A 25,547-nucleotide genomic window follows, 5' to 3' on the forward strand; every position below is an offset into this window, starting at 1 on the left:
ACACACACACACACACACATATACACAGCACACACAGCACTATGTTGTAAGTTTCTAGTGATAGTACTTTCAAAATCATTAGAATTTAAAGGAGATCTAGATCATTGTAAATTTGGAGAAGTTAAGGGAAAAAAAAATCAAGGAAACCTCAAGGCAACAGAAAGATTCAGATAAGGTAAGGAAAAGAGTTGGAATAGGGCAAGCAGATAATGGAAAGGGCTCTTCAACATGGTAGTGACAATATTCCACAGAAGTCAAATAGTGCGGAGTGATATTACTCCATCCCCATCATGAAAGAATTAGGCTTTTAGTTTCCTAAGTGTTCAAAGCCAAAAAATGGTTTGGTTTAAAGTAACAACTTAGAGACCTTGTTAGGTCCTGGCACAATAACCAAAGTCTGCTTTCTTCATGCCCTCATAAAGTAAGCATGAACAAAGCATGATGCTTCTAAACCAGGAAACATGAAGTCTATCCTGTAGGGAAACCTCAGCAATGGGAATGGGTAGCATGTTTCAGTTGAATATATTCAGGAAGATAGGTAGAATGATCACAATTCCTCCTATTGGCTAGAAGTCTGCAATGCACGTAGCTCCTCCAACTCCAGGGTTGAAGGGAAACAGACGAGACAAGTATTTATTAGAAATCTTACAGGCCTGCTATGCACATTTGATAGCAAGTGCTAATCAAATATTTCTCTGCAAGTTTAAGAAGCATATAAATCATTGGTAATTACCAGCCTAGAAATTCAAAGGAAAGAATCTTCAAAAATACTTAATTTTGGGCGGGCACAGTGGCTCAGCAGGCAAGAATGCTTGCCTGCCATGCCAGAGGACCCAGGTTCGATTCCCGGTGCCTGCTCATGTTAAAAAACAAAAAACAAAAACAAACCTAGTTTCACATTCTCTTCTTTTATTTGATGAAACTGACGCCCAGATGTTCAGTGACTCAGTCTGACCCAAAACTCATAATTGAGTTTTCAAATAATCTTGAGATTGGGTGAATGGTTTCTTGTAGATCTCTATGCAAGAACTTGATGATTTGAGAAGAATAAGTAATGAAGTTTCTCAGCTGCTAAAATAAATACTTCAGTGGGTTAGTTAAAACAATGGGAATGCATTGGCTCACAGTTTTTGAGGCCAGGAGTCCAAAATCGTGGTATCAGCAAGACAATGCTTTTTTTCTAAAGACCACAGCATTCCGGGCCTGGCTACTGGCAATCCTCATCCCTGGCTTTTCTGTCCCATGGCAATGCACGTGGGGAGGTGATACCTCTCTACTCCTCCAGGTTCTGTGGACTTCCAGCTTCCGCTGCTCCTGGGGCTTCTCTGCGTAGCCTTCTCTCTACGGCCCTCCGTGGTAGGCTTAAGACCCATCCTGATTCAGCTTGGGCTACACTTTCACCAGAGTAACTTCTTCAAAAGGTCTTATGTATACTGTGTCCACACCCACAGGAATGGATCAAGAACATTTTTCCCCCTCCTACCTAGGATACAGGGGTCAATTTGCCAGGGTGGCTATTTTTTTTTTTTTAAACATCCTTACTTCTCTTGGGACCTTCCATCTGACTCTGCTCCAGTTGTCTGTCCTCTGGGGCTAGATACTTCACTTCTCAAAAGAATGGACTTTTTCATCTACTCCTTGAGATTCAACTGGATCACTTATGCTCTTGAGTCCTGTTGGCTTTCAGATACCAATTACCACTTTAAAATGAGCCAATAAACTCTCTGAAAGGAAGCTGGTGAGATATATATTACCATATATAATATATACCATATATATTATATATATATATGAAGGCCTTACTTTTTCCTTAAAATTCATTTTCTTTTTGACTTATTTTTACTTGTTGAAATATCTTTAGTAAATAAACCTCCTGGAAAATGAGGCTTTCTGAACAAAATGTGATGAAAAAATGACAATTTATTCAGTGACATTGAAATAATTAAATTAAAATATTCAAAAATGTGATTCTCCTACTAAAAAGGTCTTTATGAATACTTACTTTCAATTATTTTGAAACAAAATAAATGTGGTACAATCATATAGTGTAAAACATTAAATCACATTGAGTTGGAAAACTTTTGTTTGAAGAAAATATTTGCAAGGAAAAAAGAGACAGGCAATGAGCAAACTAAATTTTTTTTTAAAGTGCATTCATTTGGAATAATTTGAGATTTATAGAAAAATTTCAAAGGCAGTAAAGAGCATTTCCACATATACTTTATCCAGCTTCATCTGAATGTTACTATCTTACATAGCCATAGCACATTTTGAAATGAGTATTAGTACAGTATTAGCTAAATTACAACGTTTATTTTGATTTCACCATTGTCCACTAATGCCTGTTTCCTGCTCCAAGATCCAATCTCAGATATCATATTACGCTTGGCCATCAAATCTTCTGAATCTTCTCTAATCTGTGAGCGTTTCTCATTCTCTTGTTTTTAAGTCCTTGATAGTGTTGGTATTTTGTAGGATGTCTGTCACTTTAGATTTGCCTGGTATTTTCTCATGATTTGTCTGGAACTCTAGACTTAGGGGGAGGCTACCCTAGGGGTGAACTGCCCTTCTTATCACTTCATAGCAGAAAATACATGGTATCAATCTGTCTTATCACTGATATTAACTTTCATCACCTGGCCAAGGTAAAGTTTGCCAGTTTCCTCCACTTTGAAGTTACCATTTTGCTCTTTGCAAACTCTATTCATTTAAAGCAAGTAACTATGCACAGCCCACAATCAAAGGGGGGAGGGCGGAACTAAGCTGTCCTCTTTGGAGGAGGGTGTATCTATATATATTATTTAGCATTATTTTATAAGAAAGGTTTTCTTTCTCTTCCAATTTTTACTTTATTCATTTTTTTATAGTAGTCTGGGTATGGTACGCACATCACTGAATTGTGTCATGGCTGCCTTCAAATATATATATATATATAATTTGGAATTTAACATTTTAATATTTTTACAATGAGAAGATAAAACGAGAATAAAATATCTGTGCTAATACCAGTGCTGGACTGGTGAGCAGATTGCTCTTACTAGCCAGTGCACAATATTTTATTTTCCTGAGGTTGAATAATATGCCACCAGAATGGCACTAACACTGATTTAGGGCAACTTTTACTCACACTGTGAATGGGATAAGTTGAGGACCACCGACGGTCCACAGCTGACCCTTGTGGACTTGAGTGGACTCATGCATCTATTTTCACGTGTTTCTGTCTGTAGTACTGCCTGGGTACCTGAGGGTGGCAGGAGAAAGGACACATGTCTTTATCCCATATGTCTGCAGTGTCTAAACCAGAGCTGTTACCCACTGTCATTGCCGACTCTATATCCAATATCTAGCCATCCTCAAGAGCTTCTAGGACCTTTTAGATCATTGCTCTGTAACAAAACGGTCTCCTCTGATGGTGTTTCCTCTGGTCTACAAATCACGTAATAATATATATTGGTTTTAGTTTGTGAGAGGAGGGTCAAGGCATTTATTGCATAAATGGGGCCACTTTTTTCATTTTGCCCTCAAGACCTTTGGCCTATCTTCCCTAGAAGTGGTAGTGCATGGAAGGTGTCACAGCACTGCCTGCACTGAAAGAGGCCATTCTAGAAATGCAATCATGGCCTCGAGAGTTCAAGAAAATGCACGGCTTTATGTCTTAACTATAAAACTCCAAATAGTAAATTTAATGAATTAAATTTACTGGCAAATGAATCATCATTCATATTTGCCCAAATACCTTGGATAAGACGTCCATTTGTGGCCATCATCAAAGCACAGTAGCAGCCTTTTGAAAGAGTCATTGCAAGTCAGTAGACACTGCCAACAGGCAAGGCCATAAGGGATGATATAACCAACATTAAGTAAAAGCAATATTAGGAGCTGCAGAGCAAGATCTACATTGTTTAAACACAAGCAGAATCCAAAGATCCACGTCATTGTGAGCAATAGGAGTACTGCTACATTTCTTTTTATGTGAGATCTGAAATTAGCCAGGAACTGTGCGTTTGATTGCAAAGAAAAGAAGAGATGGTTTCCAGATTAAAATAGGAAAAGGTGTTTGGATACAGAGATCATTCACATGTTCCAGCTAATAGCACTTCAATAATTGAACGCATGCCTCTCCACTTCCCATTTTGCCAACTCTTCAACAAATCACTCACATGGCCCATTAATTTTATAATACATTGTATCATTGAATGTTTTTCTTTACTGAGGGCCCCACATGCCCTAGGACCATTCTATCCCCTCTCTCCACTCACCAACCCAGGTTTATTGGTTCCACTAATCTTCACAATAATGGTCAGAAAGAAGAGGAGAAGAAAGGCTATATGTTTGCTGAGGTTTCACATTTGCTGCCCAGTAGAGCTGTCAGGGTGAATCACTTCATTTTTCATTAAAAAAAGGTTTGACACCTTGTATTTCACTGAAGCACAGAAGAAAATCAGTATCATTATTTGAGAAACCACTACTGAATTAGGTTGCTAGAAATTATGGGAATATGAGCTCATGTGAACCAGCTATTGTCCATTGACCAAATCCTGGCTTAGCTAATTTAGAGTGCCAATCCTCCTAAAACCCTATGTATATAACTGGCTCATGTAACACAATTATAATTATAGGAAAACAGCTATAGAAAATGTAGACAAAAGTATATTCAGAAATTATGTATCTTATTATGTATTTAGCCTCACTAATAACCAAAACATTAGGATCTAAAATGTCGTGTCCTGCCTACAGCTTTAGGAAAACTTAGTTTTTACATATTCATCCCTGGCGAGCATGTGCAGAAATGGCCTCTGATTCACTGTAGGCAGGAATGTAAACAACAGCAATCTTTTGGAAGGATAATTTGAGTACAGCTATCAAAGGTCTTAGAATGTACATATATTTTGTACATATATTTTAGCCCAGAAATTCTACTCCTAAGGAAATGTGCTCAAATTTAAAAAAAATATTCATTTTAGGGTAACTGTAATTAAATTGAATCAAAAGTAGAAAGTCAAAATGCCAAAATAAGAGATTATTTATAAATTATATGTCCATACTGTCTAATTTTCTGCAGACATTAAAAATCATGTTTAAGTACTTAAAATAGAGAAATATAAAACAGCATTAAGTAAAAAATGGTGATTTATCCGTGCTGCAGTGATTAAATATGGTACAATGTTATTAAAATATGAATACTGCCTATACATATTTGTCTATATATACAAAAAGATTATTTAGCACAATATTAACTGCGGTTTTCTCGACACAATACTATTTTTTTTTTTTTTTTTTTACATGGGCAGGCACCAAGGATGGAACCCAGGTCTCCGGCATGGCAAGGGAGAACTCTGTCACTGAGCCACCATCACCCGCCCTACACAATTACATTTTTAAAAGTAATTATTTAGGTTGTTAGCTTTTTTGATTTTCCAAATTTTCCACTATCAAAATCATCCTTTTATAATCGAAACAAACTATATGTTATAATTTTTCAGTCCACTACACTCTCAAATCTAGGCACATACATTATCTTCTAACAACACTGACATATTTATATCTATATGAATATATAAATTTTATTAATACCACACTGATGTTTAGGAAGATTCTTAAGTTAAAGCAATTAAATGATAAGAAGCTGTTATCATAGAGCACGCTTTGTAAATTAATAGGATGTCCCAGTCATAAGTCCACAGCTCAGTGAACTGTTGCAAATATACACAACTCAGGTCAAGGTGTAAAACATTTGCATAACCCAGATCAAGATGTAAAATACATCTATTAACCCACAAAGTTCCTTCTTATAATTTTCCAGTCTCTAGTCAATAGACACCCCAGGAATTTAATTCATGGCCTTTTTTTTTTTTCATAGTCCTAGTACTAGTATTTACCATAAATTCAACTTTTGCCCTGTGCCTGATTTTGTGCTAGATCTTCCAAATAAAAGATCTCTTTTAATCATACAAATTATTATATACAACAGAAACAGATAATTATAAATATCAATCAACTAGTTCAAGTCACATACATTGTTAGTGGCAAATAGACACCAGCCCACCTCTTGTCTGAAATTATACTTCAAACTTGAAAATATTATCTTCATGTTATGCAGCCTTTCATTAAATCAAACAATGGAGTCAAGAAACAAAATCTAACTTATAAGGGTAATCACCCCATGTTTCAAAAAAAGACTTGACAGCAAAACTAGTTGAGACATCAAATAATATAGAGCTAAAAGATGTAAGCACTGGTGACCTCTAAATACCTGGAGGTTGATAATCCATGGGTGCCCTACACACTCTGATTTGAACAGATTTGGAGAGGTTTTAGGATTAAAGTCTTCACCTTACATCATATTATTCGAGAAGAACCCAATCCTCAAAAGAAGATTATATGTCCTTCAGGATTTCAGGACAACACTCTAGCTTTCAGAAATTTTTATTTTTAAAAAAGAAAAAATTAAAAGGACAAACCAATAGGGGTGTAGGGGAGGGAAATCAACATGAAATATTCATGCTGCGGATTAACCTGATTTAAACCGAGAGAATTTTTCCAAAGCCTTACAGAAAACGGAACTGAACCACGTTGAAATTAACAGATATTATGAATCAGAAACTAAATTAAAATTCATTTTAATAACTGTGTATGTACAAGTCCTCAGTTCATTACTCTTCCGACAGTTTCATTATTCCACCACGCTGCTGGATGGGAATTTGCATTTCCCGAGGCTCCCTTAAGTGACTGACCCGGGAGCGGTCTGCTCCGACTCTACGGTATTAATGGACCACACGCCAATTAGCCGCAGAAGCCAGCTGTCTTTACAATGCACGTAAATTAAGTCTACTATCAGTTGGCTTTTCACTTTCGCTAAAGCCTTTCCATGGGAAAATGCACCCTGGAGACATTCCCCTTCCCTTTGCAACAGCAAAAAAAAGGCAATTCACCCTCAATTCCGCCTCAGAGATAAATTAAAGCAGCTACTTTTATTAGGTGGGAAAAGAAAGGGTGATTTCCACATCAGGGAACCACCGTTAAGGATTCAGAACTCTTTCCTCTGGGCCATGTTTCTCATATTTATTTCCTATGGGCTTACAGAAGCAAGAATTAGAAACGAACAGCATTCTTGACTGCTCACAAGGGAGTCACCTCAAGCCGAACTCCGGCTTGTACTCCACACAGTACCTAGCTCTCCAGATGCTGCGCTGGTGACTCTGCCATCAGCAATCCTCAAAGTTGTGGCAGCCCAACCAACAATGAAATTGGAAGCCAGACAGGTTGGGAAAAAGAAGAGAACCATATCAAGCAGCTAACGCAGGCCTCAGATTCAATGAATTCCAGAAGGAGGACAATCAGGAAAAATAGATTATTTTACCTTCTTAGAACTACTGACAACTGTCTGATCTAGTAGAAAGGGCACAGTCCAGAGCTCTGAGCAGGATTATTACAGTCTGAATAGCAAGCCAACAGTCAAAAACTTATTTGTATTTCAACCTGATTGTACCTGTAGAATGAACATTCCAAAACTTTGACCTTGGTAGCATCAAGGGACCCAGTATGTAAATTAGCCCTGGCCCACAGGCCCTTGGCTGAATCTTATTCTTATGCAGTGTAATGTTAAAGGGATTTGAGAAATAGCAAAGGTAACTTTAAAGATCCCTAACTTTTCTTAAGCCTTGTTATAGAGATCTTTATGCTGAAATTTTGCATGCAAACTTCAGATTCTAAAGAATTTTACCCAAATACCCTAGTCTCTCTCCCACTCTACTCCCAGTCCTAATGTAACCCACCCTCTCTCGAATGCATCTCCATTCTTTCACTCCCTTTATCACTCCCTTCTTCATTTAGCAGATCTCAGTGGATTTATTTGCTTTATTAAAGCACTTTGGTTTAGAAACAGTGCTTTGTAACTTTTTTCCCTCTGTCTCAAACCTGACTGCACAATCAGACCATCTGGAAAACTTGAAAAAAAGACCATATAAGTCTCCAAAGATGAGTCCTCGGCGTTATAAAGACTCCCTAGGTGTCTACAAGGTTAGAGCTCTGGACTAGAAGTTTAATGCTGACGTCAGAGGAAGAGCAGTAAAAATCCATCGACATTTCAAAGTTCCAATAGAAGGTTCTCTGCTATCCAGTATTAAACCAGAGATGGCACTCTGGACAGTTGGAACAGGGTTTCATAAGGCAAGCTGAGCAGGCTATAAGCGAGGGGCTCAATGCAGGGCCCTAATCCCTGAATCACCCTACGAGATTACAAGCCTACTTTTATCTGCTTGCCCAAAATACCCACCCAGAAAGCAATTTGGAAGATGAGGCTTCAAAACAGAAATAATCAAAATGCTGCAGCAGGCAATCTGATAGGGAACATCCGGCGCAAGAAGTAAATATCAGGCAGCATTCATTAAAGCTCCCCAAAACCCTGAAAAACACTGAGTTGAGGCTAGAAAAATATTATCAATGATAATACTAGCATGTCTTAAGTTGAAGAAAGAAAAAGCTATTAAAACTATTTCAGTCAATACGATGCGAGGCGGCAGATCCTCTGATGCTTGCTATAAGGATATTTTTGCCTGTAATAAAAAGACCTCGAAATGCCTGTGAAAGAAATTTGCCTTCTGAAGCTTCTCACTTCACTCTTTCAAGCCTCCTCTCCAAGGGCTCATTAATGAACAGCATCATTTACAGTTGGAGGTAACAACTGAGACGCAATTCAGCTCCTTCACATTACAGATAAAGAAATGCATTTTTGCTGTTTGATTTTATTTTTAAAACAAAGATTAACTTTCTCAAGACCTAACATTAGCTGAGTTAGGGACAGAGTAACCGCAGACTAATGACCTCGGACCTCGATGGGACAGGCCATGTATCTGTGCAATCTCGCTTTCTATTTCTTGATGACTGACTGGCCCCCTCTGCAGTGTCCATATCCAAAAGTACGTGTTTTCCTCAAACATATAATACCCAAGCCCTCACTTCTTACCTCATAGCTGCTGTTTGTTCATCGTGTCTGTGTCCTCATGATTTCAGCTTGGGGCTGGTCCAGTGTGGCCAAACAGACCGTTCTTACATCAGAACTTCACCTTCGCTAGGAACTGCCAATTCATTCCTTCTCTCTGGTGCTCTTTCCCTCGCTGTCTTTCTCTTCATATTGCTATTCTTGTTAAAGGAGTTCAGATGTTTCAGGTACTGGTTTTGAAACCAAGTTCATTGAAAGTTTCTGAATCAGACTCCTGTTCCCGAACAACGAGGAGCTGTGAAGGCAGCCACTCTCCCTAAAAGGTGTTTGCAGTGAGAGCGTGTGTGCCTAGTGCCCTTTGCTGCCCTCAGGCCTGCCCTGTAAAACTAATCATCATTTCTCTTTGGGCCCAGGTGACTCTGATATTCAATAGGTATGAGACCATTGTACTTCAAGCTTAATTGGCATGGCAGAGTTCCAATTATGCTGGGTTCTCTCTTTTTTTATTTTCCTGCATTATCGTTATCACCATCTAAACATTTGCTGAATAATTACTGCTACATGGCAATGCCTTTGTATCATAGTACTACCTTATAAATGCATTTCGTTTCAATTAAAACTTGTTCCTTTTTAACTGCACAAAAAGGTGGCTCTTCCCTATATTAAAGATATCTTACGCACCTGTAAGCAGGTGAAACTATGTGTTTAGTGTATATTAGTTGGAGTGGGTTCCAGATATGGGTTTGATGATCAGTTGACTTGCTCAGCAGGTGTAGAAGGTAAACATGATTTCATTCTTTAAGGGATAAAGCTGAGCAAGTGAAAAGGCAGAATGCATTTATTCCTCTGGGAAGCTATGACTTTATGTTAATATTCAAAATTGATTTTTGTTACGGTTTTACAAGCACACACATCATTTAAAATACAAATAATTTTACTAGGACATACCAAGAAGGAACAGTCCTCTATTTGTCCCTACAGCCCATACCTCCTTCTCAGAGGCAAGCAATTCTGTTTCTCAAAAAACACGCTTCTATTGCTATTTGTAGTAAGCAATTTTAGATTTTATTTATGGCAAACAAATATTTAGCATTCTAATAGGCATGATTCCAGCCTACATCCTCTTTATTCCCTTCCCTGCACCTTCCTAATATGGTTAAATTGTATGAATTTTTTTCTATTCTGCCTTTTTAGTCAGCAATGTTTATTTTATAATGTAAATTTTGTTCACTGAAGCACCAAGTAATCTTTTATAATGTTTCCTAACCTATACGATTTTTTTGTTTTTCAGGGATTTTATATTTGCTTCATTTATTGTCTAGTTTTCGATGTAAAGATTAAAATTGTTTTCTAAATCACTAAACATATCTTCCAAACAATTCAGTATTATTTTCCAAATATTCCATTACAACTTATTCTCCAAATATTTCTAACGTATGAGAACACATTCCTGGGCCATGTTTACGTACATGTAGTTTTATTCCTCAGCTCCCTGGATAGAGCCCTACCTGCCCCAATCTAAATGGGCTCTTCTCTAAGTCTTAGCTATACAGCTGCCTGTCATGGATTCTTCTTACCACCAGGCACCACCCACCCCTGCTAGCTCTTCTCCATTAAACCCTGTTTCCTAGACCCCATGTGTCTGCCACTTTAGTTTATTCCCTAAATTTTTCATAGCACATTCTAGTTAAGAGTACACGGGAGAAGGTGGGCCACGGTGACTCAGCAGGCTGGGTTCCTGCCTGCTATGTCGTAGACCCGGGTTCGATTCTCGGTGCCTGCTTGTGCAAAAAAAAAAAAAAGAGTACATGGGAGGTAAAATTTTTGAGACCATTCATGTCTGAAAATGTCTTTGCCCTCCTTTTATACATTTATAAAATGCTTAGTCGAGAATTATAGTTTAGAAATCATTTTTTTTCAAAATTTTAAAACCATTGTTCCGTTGCTCTTAGCTTAGTGTTGATTTTCAGAAGTGCAATGCCATCCAATTCCATTTCTGGCTTTTGTCTTTTCCTGGGACCTCTTTAGCACCTTACCCAGTTGTAGTGGGATTTCTTGATGAGGCGCAGTCGTGTGAATCTCTTATTTTTCTTCATTTTTTTTTCTCCAGGGCCCTCCATGGAATCATAACTATAGAGATACATACCCTTCAGTTCTAGGATACATTAACTTTCAGAGAATTTCTACCTCCTTCGTTTTCCCTTATCTATTAGTTGGCTATATACCTGTTAGATATTTTCATGTATGTTTTTAATCTTTGTTTTTATTTTTATTGTTCTACTTCCCGGGAGATATTCTTGACTGTATCTTTGACACTTTTATTAAAAATTTTAAGCCTCATTTATGGGATTTGTAACTTTTAAGGGATCTTTCTTATTCTTATTTCCTTTCTCCAATAATCATTTTCTTGTTTTATATATGTGATCTCTTCTCTCTCTGAGTGGCCATCCCTTAATAGGTATAATTTATTAGATATCTATTCATGCGAAGCAGGTTACATACACCATCTTATCTAATGCCTACACTCACTTTACATAGCAGAAAACATCATTTTATAGAGGAAGAAACAGAAATCCAAAACTTAAAAATTGATAATTAATTCTGATTATGCAAATATTGTTCACAGTTTTGGCAATTAATGTATCATGATAATTGTTTCCTTTTCCATAAATTTTTGCTGCTATGTTCCATCATCATGACAGTTTGACTAGAAAGTCCAAATTGTAAGTACCATAGAATGACTCAAGGTACTTCTTCATTATCTATGCAACTTTAGTACTCATAATTCTTACATTATTGTATTATTATATTGTCACTATTTCTTCAGATGTCTTAGAGAATAGTCTCTTTAAGGATAGGGAATAAGATTTTATTTTTCTTCATAACTCAGCATCTACTTCAGTGCCTAGAAGCATAGGTGCAAAATATATGCCTATTATTCGATTGGCCTGACTTTTTTTTTAACTTTCTTATTGTTTATACAAAGCATATATACAAAGCAAAGAAATAAAAAAGGAATAGTTTTTAAAGCACTCTTCAAAAAGTGGTTACAGGACAGATCCCAGAGTTTGTCATGGGCTACCATATGATCCTCTCATGTTTTTCCTCTAGCTGCTCCAGAATATAGGAGGCTAAAAGGCTTAAATACTTAAATAATTTTTTTTAAATTATTATCACAATCGACTTTTTTCTTCTTTTTATTGTGAACAATAACAAATATACAAAAAAGTCATAAATTTCAAAGCACAGCACCATAATTAGTTGTATAAGATATCAGACTTTGACATGTGTTACAATTTCACAACTTCAGGTTTTTACTTTTAGCTGCTCTAAAATACTGGAGACTAAAAGAGTTATCAATTTAATGATTCAGCATTCATATTCATTTGTTAAGTCCTATCTTCTATGTATAATTCCACCATCACCTTTGATCTTTCCATACCTCTCATTGGGGATGTTTAGGCTTTGGAAATTCTAAATTTTTGATATTGGAAGGGTCTGTCACTAATATTGGGTAGGGAGATGGAACTATCTGATGTTCTGGAGAGGCTGGGCTAGGTTTCAGGACTTCTCTGGACCAAGGACCCATCTGGAGGTTGTAGGTTTCTGGCAAGTTACTCTAGTGCCTGGAACCCTTGTGGAGTCTTATAAATTGCCCTGGGTGTTCTTTAGGATTGATTGGCCCTACTTTTGCAAAGTCAATAATGACTGCTCGTCTTCTCTTACATGCAAATATTGACTTTTGAATATTTAAAATTCTTAAAGTAGGACTTACAGTTGCAATAATATTTCTTTCAATTCCTTTATTCATAAGGAGGTGCTAACAACACTATATGTCTCCAAGAATTGTTGTAAAATTAAAAAATATATTATATGTATAGAGCTTAGCACACTGTCTAACAAATACTGAACAGTCAGTGACTGTCAGCTGCTACCATCCTCCTCTTCTCCTTATCATCATTACCTGCATTAAATGAGATGGATGAAATGCATTCTTGTTGCTTGGGTTAGATCAAGGTCAAACCCAGTCTATACAAAAGAAATTTAGTTGTATGATACATGCATTAAAATACCACTGTTTTAAGTATTGTGCTATCTCTGAGCAATTAGTACTTGGTGAAAACTTTAATTTGAAAATAAGTCCAAATCAGTATTTGAAGCTTCAAAATACATATTATTTGCAGGCTTAAAATTCAAATTTCTAGGTATACTCAAAAATCAGTAAATTTATCAATTGCATAAACCATTTCTAGCTTTATTTCTTTAAAGAAATGGTCTGCTGTTTTTTCCCAATGTAAGTTATTTCCTTATTCCCCTATGTACCTACAGCATTTTATTGGGCATTTATTAAAATGCCTATTACAATTTGCTTTACATTTAAATCCTTTATGTATAAGTTTCTCTTTTGACCCCTACTGAATCTGCAGCTCTTTGTGGAAAGTGTCAATAACACTGTTTGTATTCTTTCCAGTGTTTTGCCTGTAGTAGCAACTTCATAAATGTGTGTTAAAGTGGATGCACAAGATAACTTTAAATGTGTGTAGCACAATTATATGGAAACTGTATAGTAAAATTCATTTGCCTGAGACCGTGCACAATTTTTCAGGCTAGATTTCTTTAGCCATTTTTATTCCTTTAAGTACTAAATAGATATGACTTTTGCATACAAAGCAGATGCTACTGCCAAACACAATGTTATGTTTTAAACTGATTTTCCACTAGTGTTCATAGATTTGTACAGACCAGACTAAACTCTCTTTATGGTGACCTAATAAGGAATGACACCTACTAATAGTATAGGTTCTACTAGGGTCATGGATTGCAGCTACATTAACTACCCATAAATGGACTAAACCTAGGAATTACCTTATCAGTAGTATGTCCCATCAATGTTGTATCCAGGAATGAGTGGTAAATATTTCTCTGAAGAAGCATCAGATCAGCTCTCGTCTAGAGTCAGTTCTATAGAATATAAACAAGATAGTAATGCTAAGAAAACTCAAGTGAAAAAAAAATAGTGCTTTTTAAAAGGTATTTTCTGATTTCCTGTCATCAAAATGTATTTTTAAATATCTAGGGTCAGGAAAAACACCAAGAAATTGGATTTAAGGTAAAACATTTAGGAAAAGAAAATACCAAGTGATGAACACGCACAGTTGGACACACACATACAAAAATTACATTTTGACTTCAGCTTTCCCTTAGGAATAGAGCAATTTAAATAAGCCTGGTGAAGACTGTCTTTGCTGCCTCAAGAACGGTTTTATGTATTAGTTTGTTAACTTTGAAATATGTTCTTGGACCGCTCAGCCCAAGATGTAAAATCTATAGGCTTGGGTAAGACCTTCACTTGAGATTTGTTTATAGTTTTTCCATTTGAGCTTCTGTCACTCTACTAAAGTTCCATCAGCCATAAATTTTCAATTTGAAAATTTCTTTTGATTTCTGAACATGAAACCACTGCAAGCTATGGGCAGTGTGGGATTTCTTTTTCAATTTCCTCAAGACTAAGGAATATGCCGTGCCATTTAGACTATAGCTATGTATTAGCAATCTGCAGTCTCTGCCTTTGACTGCTGACAGCTCAGCAAGGGAAAATAGTATTTTGAAAGCAGTGGGAATTCAATCACAGACTATGCTGTCATGGGTTCTCTTCCAAGGTATTGGGCCTGATTAAAGCAACTGTTACTTTTGGGAGTATGCACTGCCATCCAGCAAAAGAAAAGAAAATCTGGCATCCAGTTATTATGACCTGTCTGTGTTCCATCTTAGCTGTCCTACATTGCCCTGTTTGTTTACATTTGCTCTCATTTTCAGATGTGAGATAGTGTGCTTGTACTCGCACATGTGTGTGTGTGTGCTGAAGAGTTTTCATGTGGGAGTTAACTCAGCCAAATATAAATTCAGATATAATTGAATTACTCATATAAAAACTGGCATTCAATTATGACTCATAATATGAGTCCTCAACTCTGTCACAAATGTGTAACACTTTTTATATAAAATTTGAAGGAGAACATTTAAAAAACGGTTTACCAGCTCTCACATGCCTCTGTGAGAAACGGGATAGAACATAAGGAGGTAAAGTTGTGCTCAAATCTGCAAGCAGATGCAGACCAGTTTTTATAATCCTATGAGAACAATTACTACCCTCACACGGGAGACAAGCCAACTCAAGTCCTGAAATCAGGGGTGAGGTAGAGCTCCCCCACTGGTTAAAAAAGGTGTTGCAGTTAGGTTCAGGTGTCAACTTGGCCAGCTGATGACTCCCGTTGTTCTGTTTCTGTGGACTTAAGTCATCAGTGTGTGAAATTCATCTATGGCTGATTGCATTTGCAGTCGGCCAGGGGAGTGCCTTCCATAATCAGTGAGGTTTAATTTAATTAGCTGGAGGCTTAAAAGAGAGGAGGTCAGAAAAGGAGCTCAAGGTAGCACAGCCCAAGCAGTTCAGCCCAGACTGTTTGGAGATGGAGAATGCATTCCCCCAGGGACAGCCAATGGAACCTGGAAGCCAGGAGAGAAGGCCAGGAGACATTGCCTTGTCCTTTCCATGTAACACATACAGCCTCAGATGAAAGCTAGTTGTCTTTCCTCTGAAGAACTATAAATTTTTAACTAAATAAATCTCCTTACTAAAAAGGAAACCTATCTCTGGTGTGTTGTATTCTTGCAGCTTTGGCAAACTGGAACAAGAAGGCAAACAAATACAGGCGCAACTGACACTTGCTAACTGGCGTGATAGCTTATTTGCAGTTTTCCAAGAGGTGGAGAAGTGAGCTCATGGCCTGGCCAGCTGGAGCCTGGGTTAAGCTATAGGATGATTCAGCGATTAGAGTCACAACATTCTCATTTGCCCGTAGGCCAGGGCTTCTAAGCTGTCCCTTTTAGCACCCACAAGGGTTTGGTAAAGGTTATCACATAATCATCCAACAGAGAATGTGAGTGTAAAGAGAGCCTGAGACAGAGAAAGAGAGAGAAGAAGGAAATACCTGACAAGATGAGCCCGCAAATTAAAATGGAAAATAAAAGAAAAACCATGAAAAAACCACCATGCTAAAAAAGGCAGGGGGCAAAAATAACTTTCTGTAATAATTTTAAAGTATGGAATTTTAGGTTTCTCAAAGATATAATGAGGGGATGTATAAATGAGGGGATAGAGCTCATAAAAGAAAAAGAAAAAGAACATCCATAAAAAAGAATAAGAAATATTGAAAAATAAGCAGACAAAAACAAGAATATACAAGCAGAAGTAATTAAATGTCTTCAAGATTGGAAGATATCAGAGAGTTCAGATCAGATTCTGAAAAAGATGAAAATTTATTCAGAATTATACGGGATAGATTAGCATGTTCCCATTCGACAAGGTATTCAACAAGAGGAGAACAGAGAGTGCAAAGAAACAATATTGAAAGATATAATGACTGAGAATTTACCAGAATGTGGAAAAGACAAGCTTCCACAGACTAAAATGGTCTAGAGTGTCAAATAGGTAAAATTAATATAAATCCATAACTGTACATATTTTAGTAAAGCTCTGAAATGTTGAGGATAGAAACAAAATCTCAAAATCTAGCAGATAAAGCAATTGCATACAGAAGAAGACATATACACAAATAGGAGACTTCTAGTCAATAATAAAAAGTATTTGCCAAAAGACAGAGGATTCAAAATATTGGGTGAAAATACCTGTCTGTTTAACTGCTCCACAGAGAGTTATACTATCGTTCAAGAGTTAGGATGGAGTTAAAAAAAAAAAAATCAGACCTATAAAATTTAATGGAGTTTATGATCCATAGACCTTCTTGAAATAATTGCTGAAGAGATATTGTAGCATGAGGAAGTTAACAGTGTAGGAGTCATCTGCTAGAAAAATAGTGAGATTAAAAAAATAGTGAAATATATTAATAATTTAATGTTGACTGTAAATTAAGAATTACTTTATACTTAAAACTGATTCAAGTAAACAATGAAAAGGAACATGGTAGTTAAAATACATAAGGGCAGAGAGGAGTTGTTATCTTCTTTGGGGGGAACAGAGGGTTACTAAATAATTTAAGCCTGTTAGAAATTTATATAGCAAGGCACTGATATCAAAATTTTAGGGGTGCAAGGGTATTTCAATGGTAGAATTCTTGCCTGCCACGCAGGAGACCCAGGTTTGATTCCTGGCCTGTCCACTTCAAAAAAAATATTTTTTTCAACAAATGGTGCTGTAATAATGGGATAGTCACATGGAAAGAGAATGAAAAGTGACCCTGCCATGCAGCATACAAAAAAAATAAAATAAAAAATTGGCATAGTCAATGAAAGCATTAAAAACATAATCTAAAGTTTACAAACCAGCAAAGTAGAAAAATTAACTAAAAGAGAGGCAAATGAAGAAAATACCCAAGCAAAACAGAAAATCAGAAAAATGTGTATTATCTAGTGTCTATTAAGACAGCGTAGCGTCTATTGAACATGCTACAATACAATCCCTTAGATTGCCTTTTTCAAATTTCAGTTTTGGAAATGTACTTGCCAGCGTAACTCTTGGACAAAACTCACAAAAGCCTTAAATATAAAATAGGGCATACGGAGAGGATTGGCAAACAAAGAATGAAGACTGATGTCACAATATCCAAACTAGATCCAAATAGAATTTAAAGGAAAAAGCATTCACTGTTATAAAGTGTGGCATTGAAATAAAAAGTAATTCAACAAATGTGAACTAAAACAACTATTTAACTAACAGTCCAGCCTAGGAACCCAGCACTTCAGTAGCCCAAAATTCCCTTGAGCCAGACTTCCTCTGTAGCATAGCTCATTTCTTTCAAGATTTTGTCCTCACAAGACCACAGGTGGCTGTCCAGACATCAGTTCCTGTCCATACAACTTCATATGCCTCAAAAACCTGAGATCTTCATTTTTTTGAAAGTACAGATTCCTCCATGTCTAAAATTTACATTTAAAAATATGTAAACAGCTTGGCATAACAGATTAACTGGTCCATAGTACTAACACATTCCACGGCTGAAATGCAATCTTCCAGATTTGTAACGTTTGTCTTCTGAGAGAATAGCTTCATAAAAGAACAGCAGAAATGATTTGCTGGAAAGGGAAAAGACAGAGTGGATCTTTTGATATCTCTTTTTATGATTGTAATTCTTGACAGAATAGCCATTTTTTATCAGTAAATGAATCCCTGAAGGGGAGAAGGATATTGAATCTCTCTCTTTCCCTCTCTACATTTTTGTTGTTCATAGACTTCACCCACAAAGAATGAAATTTGGATTAAAATATAATAAACTGCAGAAAAGATGTCACACCATAGCCATTTAATTTCTTTTTGCTAATGCTCTACTTTTCTGTCTAAAACTCCAGAGTGAAGGCAAACAATAGCACTGTGCCAAGAATAGTAAAAACACTTAGCCCTTTATGCCACTACACTAAAATGTGATTTATATATAAATATAGCATATTTTTTCCAGATATTAGTTTCAGAAGGTACCCTAAAACAATATGTGCTCCTAGGGAGTACATATTGCAGATATCAATTCAAGATTTCACACTAAACTTTATCCTTAGTAACTCGGTTGTTTTCATACCCACAACTTCATGCTTGCACAGCAGAAAAAAATCCCTCACATCTTAACATGTTCCAAACAGACCTGCCTTTGGTTAATAGCATTGATGGGGCTGATCCACACACAGACATACCCTCAGGTTTTCAGAGAGAGCATATTGTTCTCTTGTACCTTTCTATGTCTTTGAGCATTGTTTAATCCATAGCTGAGGATTCTTGAATCATTTAAAATTTATGTAACTCCTTTTAGGCAGCTCAAATGACACCTTCTCATGGATCATCTTAGCCTCTCACAGGAGTTGAACATCCTCTGCTTCGTTATTCCATGGCACCATGCACATGCTTGTTTTGCAACTCTATTCCCATTACTAATAGATCAGTTGGAAGGAAAATCTGGAATGAGGCACAAGATGGAAATATGATTATCAGCACTGGGCAGCTTGTTGCATCAAAGAAGCAGTTAAGATTAGGTTTGAGTGGGCTCGTTGTCCCAAAATGTTGAAATTCAATTGTTTAAATTTCTCTTGTCTTCAGTTGGTGTTGGTTATATGAATTTGGCAGGGGGTGAACATGTAATGACTCCATGAGTGGGGAAGAGAACTTAGATTGTCTAGATCTGCATGTGAGAACACACATGGAATTCAGTGTTAGAGGAATGAGCTTTGGCTTTAAGCTCTGTTAATTACAACTCTTGTGCTTTTGAACAATTTATTTATTATCCATGAGTCTCACTCTCTACTACTAGGATACTGTCATGGTCAGGTTCATGTGTCAAGGCCAGGTGGTGGTACCTGTTTGTCTGGTTGGGCAAGTGTTGGCCTGTCTGTTGCAAGGAGGACATTTCATAGAATTAAATCATGATCATGTCAGCTGCATCCATAGCTGATTCCATTTGTAATCAGTCAAGGGGAGTGTCTTTTGCATGAGTGATGCTTAATCTAATCACTGGAAGCCTTTTAAGGAGGATTCAGATGAGACAGGTTCTCTTCCTGCTTCGGCCGGTGAGCCTCTCCTGTGGAGTTTGTCCAGACCCTCCATTGGAATTGCCAGCTTCACAGCCTGTCCTGTGGATTTTGGACTCTGTGTTCCCACAGTTACATGAGACTCTTTAATAAATTTGATATTTGCAAGTGTTTCCTGTTGGTTCTGTTTCTCTAGAGAACCCTAACTTATACAGACACCATGCAAATAATTATTCCTATTTCATAGTTTATTGTCGATATTTAATAAATAACATATGCTAAGAGTCAAACACGAACTTGTCCCCTTTCTTCAGAAATGGAAACAAATGGTGACCAGAAGTACATATTTTTTCTTCTATGAGTTCAATAGCAAGGCCATTTAAAATGTAACCTAGATGCCCTGTATTGTTTTGGAAACCCTCTGACATTCCATTGAAATAACTGCTCCTGGACCAATAGATAATAAAAATGTCTACTCTCCATCGAGATCTTCTCAAGGGGTACTTCCCTGGTAGTGTTTACATAGTTTTAAAAAATAGAAATGCCAGTCATAAAAATGGACAAATACATTTTATTTATAGCAATTGAAATGGTAGAAGACTTTCCACTTCTCACACTTATTCACTCCCACATTTCATACTGAAATCTGCACAAAAATTAGAGTAGGAAAACATTTTGAAATCAAAGCAAAACCACTGTTATAGAAGCAATTCTAAAAATAGAATATTAGTCAGTATTCACTCATTGGGAAATGGCAAATAAAATTTCATTACCTTGGAAATATTTTTGGTAGAATATTTACTGTAAAATGTTACGTGGAATGTGTTATTTAAATTGCATAATGAAATTTATCTGTTAAAACTGTTTATCTGTGGGAATCATTTTCTTTAGAATATAAAATATAAATAGGAAATCTCTAAGCATGTGTTCTTTGCCACTGCCTGCGGCCATTTAAATGTATTTGTAAGTATCTGGCTTCTTTTTACAACACTCTTGCATCGATTATAATAATAGCTATGAACTCTTCATTGAGTTTTTTTTTTTTTAATGCTTAGTACTTGGTGACTTATACCTTGAACCATCCTACTATATTCACCCAGAAATTACTGTTATCTTCAATGTCTCATTTTGGAAAAAAGTCGATATTGTATTTCTGTCTCCACTAATGTTCAATATGACTACCCACTAGCCATAGATGCCATGTTGACTTCTTGGACACATATTTTGTACTTCACCTTTACTTCAGTCTTTTGGATCCATCTTAGAAGCATGGAGCTATATTTTATCAAATGATGGCATTAACTTGCATTTCCCTAATGACTAATGATGTTGACCATATTTTCATTTTATTATCAATTTGCATATCTTCTTTGACATACTATCTATCTAAATAATTTGCCTTTTAAAAATTTTTTTTGAATTCTTGCATGTAGGAATTCTTCATATATGTTCTTCATCAAATATATCATTTGCAAATATAATCTCCCAGTCTGTGGCTCATCTTTTCACTTACTTAATGTTATCTTTTGAAGCCTAGATCTTTGTAGTTAGATTAAGTTAGATTAAGTCCTCTCTTTTTTAATGGTTTCTGCTTTTGATATCCTATTTAAGAAATCTTTTTCCTAAACCATTGTCACAGAATTTTCTACTATGTTTCATTCTAGATATTTTATAATCTTAGCTTTACATTGCATTTATATATAAGATTCAAATCGAGTTTATAGATATGGTGTGAGTAAGGATTTAAGCTCCTTTTTGTTTTTTTTTTTGCTTAAGTGTATTCAGTTTTCCCAATTTAATTATTGAAAAGATTATTCTTTCCCATTTAATTATCTTTCCACCTGTTAAATATCAATTTATCATATTTATTACTTTTAGACTATTTTGTTTAAATGATCTATATATTTATCCTTATGCTAAAATATATTGTCTTGATTATTGTAGGTTTATATTAAGTTTTGAAGTCACATAGTATAAGACATCTTATTTTTCTCTTTTTTTGTTGTGACTATTCTATGTTCTCTACAGGAGTCTCCTAACTCGTCTTTCTCCTTTCAGTTTCAACTACTTCCTTACCTTAAATCCACTCTTTTCAATGCTGCCAGAATAATATTTCTAAAGCACAGATCATATCATTATATTCCCCTGATTTATACCTTTTAGGGATTTTTTTTTCTGGTCTATATAATCCATTCTATGGAGAATGTGCATATGGTCTGAACCTAATATGCTTATCTTATACCCCCATACTACCCTGCAGTCCAGCCATGAATTTTTGCATATCTTTCCTGTTCTTATCATTCGAAATCTTCAAATGTTTCTTCCTCTGTGGAGCCTTTCCTAACCCAGCACACAGTGTTGAATGTTTTTCCTTTCCTTTACAGCAGAGTGATGTCATGACATTTGCTAGTACTTATAATTGTGTGGTAACACACTTAATATTTTACTTCAATGTATACTAATATGTGCCTTTCCTTCTACAAAGTGACCATTTTGAGAGTGAGGTAATGACATTTAAAAATCTTCACCTCCAATTCTGACAGAGCTCCTGGTCCATGATGGGTACTAGATGATGGCTTACTGAACAACTGAGTGAGTGAGAATTGAAGGTAGCATATTGATGACATTGGGATGAGGAAAAGGGAATGCATTGTCCCTGGGGACTGAGGATCTGCATAAAAGTCAAAGCTTTGGACCTTGAAACTCTGCATTACTACTAAGGAAAAACTGGTGACACTTTCAGGACTGTTGTCTACTTTCTTGTCTGAAAGGTAACTGGGTTTTCACAGTGCAGGGATTATGCTTGAATTATTCCTTTGACTGGCCTCCTGAAAATTTTCTGACAGAACAGAATCAAGCTATAGCTAAAATGTGGCTAGGCACCTCTTTAAGCCAGTCCTGAAATTACCATTAAGATTCAACTGCGGTACATGATCTTTTAAAAGAGTGACAAAGACTATATTTCTCAGTTACAGCACTAGGGCTTATCGCATTGAGAAACAATTTAAACCACTCAAAGTCTCTGCCCATCATATCTGGGTGAAAGAATTATTTTCACATCAGCTGCTTTGCATTGGCCACATGTACAGAACCAACATATTAAAGACCAAGTTTAATTCGCTCATCCTCAGGGGGAGCATAGAAACTATATATTGAAAGATTGAATTCAAAAGTACTCACTAATCAAAATGAGTTTGACATTATCTTTTATGCATAACATTATGATATATTTTCAGCAGAGACATACTACTGTTTCTGTCATACCCAGGGATACAAAACTCAGAAATTACTCACTCAATGATGGCATTCTTCAGTTCTTTCTGCAAGCTAGCATATGTATATTTTCATGGGCAGATTGCAAGGTAAGGATCTTACATTCTGTCATTTTCAGTATCAAATTCACCCAATACTAAACATACCAAAGTTTGTCATATCATTATTGAATTATTGGTAAGGCTTTTATTACTTTTATATTGCTACCATAATATATTAGAACAAATTTAGCAGCTTAAAACAATTCCCTGTGTCAAAATTCCAAGGACAGTGTTGCTTAGTTGGATCCTCTGTTTGGGATCTCACAAGGCCCAAATCACGGTACCAGTGGGACTGGGTTCCTCTTGGCATCTCTGGGGAAGATTCAGCCTTTCTGCTTATTCAAGCTGTTGACAGAACGCAGTTCTTTGAGATTTTAGGACTGAAAGATCTTGCATCATCAGACTGAGAAACGACACCTTTGCATGCTTTGAATCTTCAACAACCCCTTTTGTTTCCAACTAGAGAAATGTCTCAGCTTTTAAGGATTCATGTGATTAGATTAGATCCACCTTAATAATACAAAATGAAATTACTACTTTGAGGTCAGTTGATTAGCAAACCTAATTATATCTGCAAAGCCTCTTTGGCTATGTTTTCATGGGCATCACACCAGGAGTTGGAAGTCTTGGAGCCAAAATTTTGCCAACCACAAATCTTAACTTGAAATGAATACAACAATTATATTAAGTACAAAGCTCTCCTTTTGGTTATTTTTAAAATTATTTGCTCCAGTATCCAGTTGATACCAACAGTACAGTTAAGTAAATCCTAAATCCACTGTAATTACTTCTTGGCCTGTTTCTTTACCATATTAAATCTCCAGCATGACATCTCTGATCTCAGAAAAAAATGCAAAAGAAAATATTGGATTTGATATTAAAATATTAGCCCTACATATACCTGTAAGAGTATCAGAGCAGCCTCTGTTGAAACATTAGGTTTTACAAGTCATGATTTCCACTTACTTATGAATTACTGCAATAGCTTCAGTGTAAATAAGTTTCAAAAAGTCTTTCATTTATTTAGTTAGAAAATAACTATAGTGAGAAGGCTGAGATTTTCTTCTTATCCAAGTATATTTAAACATATGCATGTAATTTATAAGGAATAAGTGTACTTTGCTAAAGTCAAAGTGAGATGATCAGAACATGATTGTAAGAAAGAATGGTAAATAATGATTATCATAAGTGAAAATAATATCATCATTAAATTTTAATGCAATGAAAATCTTAAATATACTTGATATATTCCATAACAAAGCCTGATAAAAATAAAATCTATATATTTTTACCTCTAAAAGCAGTATTCTTGAATTTACTTATATATTTCTTATTGAAGGCATAAGCACTGATCTATATTATTTAAAGATGACATTAGTGGAAGTTTGTTTCTTCAGTTTTTAAAATATAGACATTAATCAGATTATTCAAAATATACAAATTATATGCCCAGCTCTTCTTAAGGCTGATGAGCATCTCAACTACTAAAAAAATACTTTCGACACATTTTGCTATACTAATTCAAATAAGAACTTTTAGATTCAGAGAGTGGCAGACAAGAGGTTCAAGGACTAAAGCCTAAATTTGTCTCATTTAAAAACTTAATTCTACTCCAGTTTTAGGGTTTAGAAAATCAGATGTATTTGATCAGTAAGAGGTAATTAGAAGGCAAATTTAAAAAGTAAAGTTCAGCCCAGTAAGTATCTTTAAAGTTTCTCTTTAGAATGTCATACTTCTCCAGATGTCATTCCATTTTAAGTTAGCCATTCTTGCCTCACTGTTCTCTCCCATCTTTATCCTTCCCTCTCAAACTAACTTTAAAACATCACAAATAATGCACTAACTCAGTAAGTTAACCATCCACTTCTGGCAACGAGTTTTTGGTCTCAGCTGTTATTGGGTAATGACAGTTCCTCCCCTTGCTTCACTTATTTCTGCATCTAAATTTCCAAGTCTACACTAGCCTGGTTCACTTGACAAGCAAACCACAGCCCTGTCCGTAACCTTTTCTGAGCTACTCCAAATGGATGGACATGAGAGACAGAGAAAATAATGCCACAAGCTTTACCATGACAAAGAAAAAGAATTTAAAAACCAACCAAAAAACCCATAAAAGCAGATTAAAATTCAGTCATTTGTTCATTTATGTTTGCTTTTCATTTGCTCAATCTAAAGCATTTCTCACAGGGTGTTCTTTCAGTAGAAGCCTGAGTCATTTCAGAACTAATATATATGCTCAGAGATTATTATATACTGACTGTTAAAATATCCTGACTTGTGTTATTTCTTTGCTTCAATCTTTCATGGTCCCTCCCATCACTTCAAGACTGTATTTAAGTTCCTTAACCTAGTGCAAAAAGCCCTATATGACCTTGCATCTGCCCACCCCTTTAGTTCCAATTCCATATGCCTCACTTCAAATAAGATGAAGAACTTTCAGTTCTTCCCAATACAGTGCCATTTTCTCTTCACTTGCAAGACTTTGCATGTGCTGTTACCTCTTACAAAAATATCTTTCCTAGAGCTTAAACATGTTTTAAAAGGATTAAATAACATCCCAACTTTGAACAAAATAAATTCATAGTTCGTGTTCTATCAATCCAGATTCATTTTCAGAGATGACATTAAAAATAATGAGGAGTATCACTGCAGTAAGAATATGTGGTCTGCATGTTGCGTCAAGAGATCCTTGTTAGCACTTTCACTCTTTTTGCTTGTTGTTTTAACCTGGCCTGTTAAACTTACCTCCCAATTGTTTTCCTTTC

At 36.0% G+C, this 25,547-nt stretch overlaps 1 long non-coding RNA gene across 1 annotated transcript in view; it reads right to left on the reverse strand.

Moving 5' to 3' along the window:
• The window catches only part of LOC143685945 (uncharacterized), a 160,250-nt gene extending 146,346 nt beyond the window's left edge, over positions 1 to 13,904 (reverse strand). The window contains exon 1 of the long non-coding RNA XR_013176810.1: positions 13,808 to 13,904. This is a non-coding gene — a long non-coding RNA (uncharacterized LOC143685945). The remainder of the gene's footprint in view (positions 1 to 13,807) is intronic.
• Between the last annotated feature and the right edge of the window lie 11,643 nt (positions 13,905 to 25,547).

This window comes from Tamandua tetradactyla, chromosome 6 (genome assembly GCF_023851605.1).
Source record: "Tamandua tetradactyla isolate mTamTet1 chromosome 6, mTamTet1.pri, whole genome shotgun sequence".
NCBI lineage: Eukaryota > Metazoa > Chordata > Mammalia > Pilosa > Myrmecophagidae > Tamandua > Tamandua tetradactyla.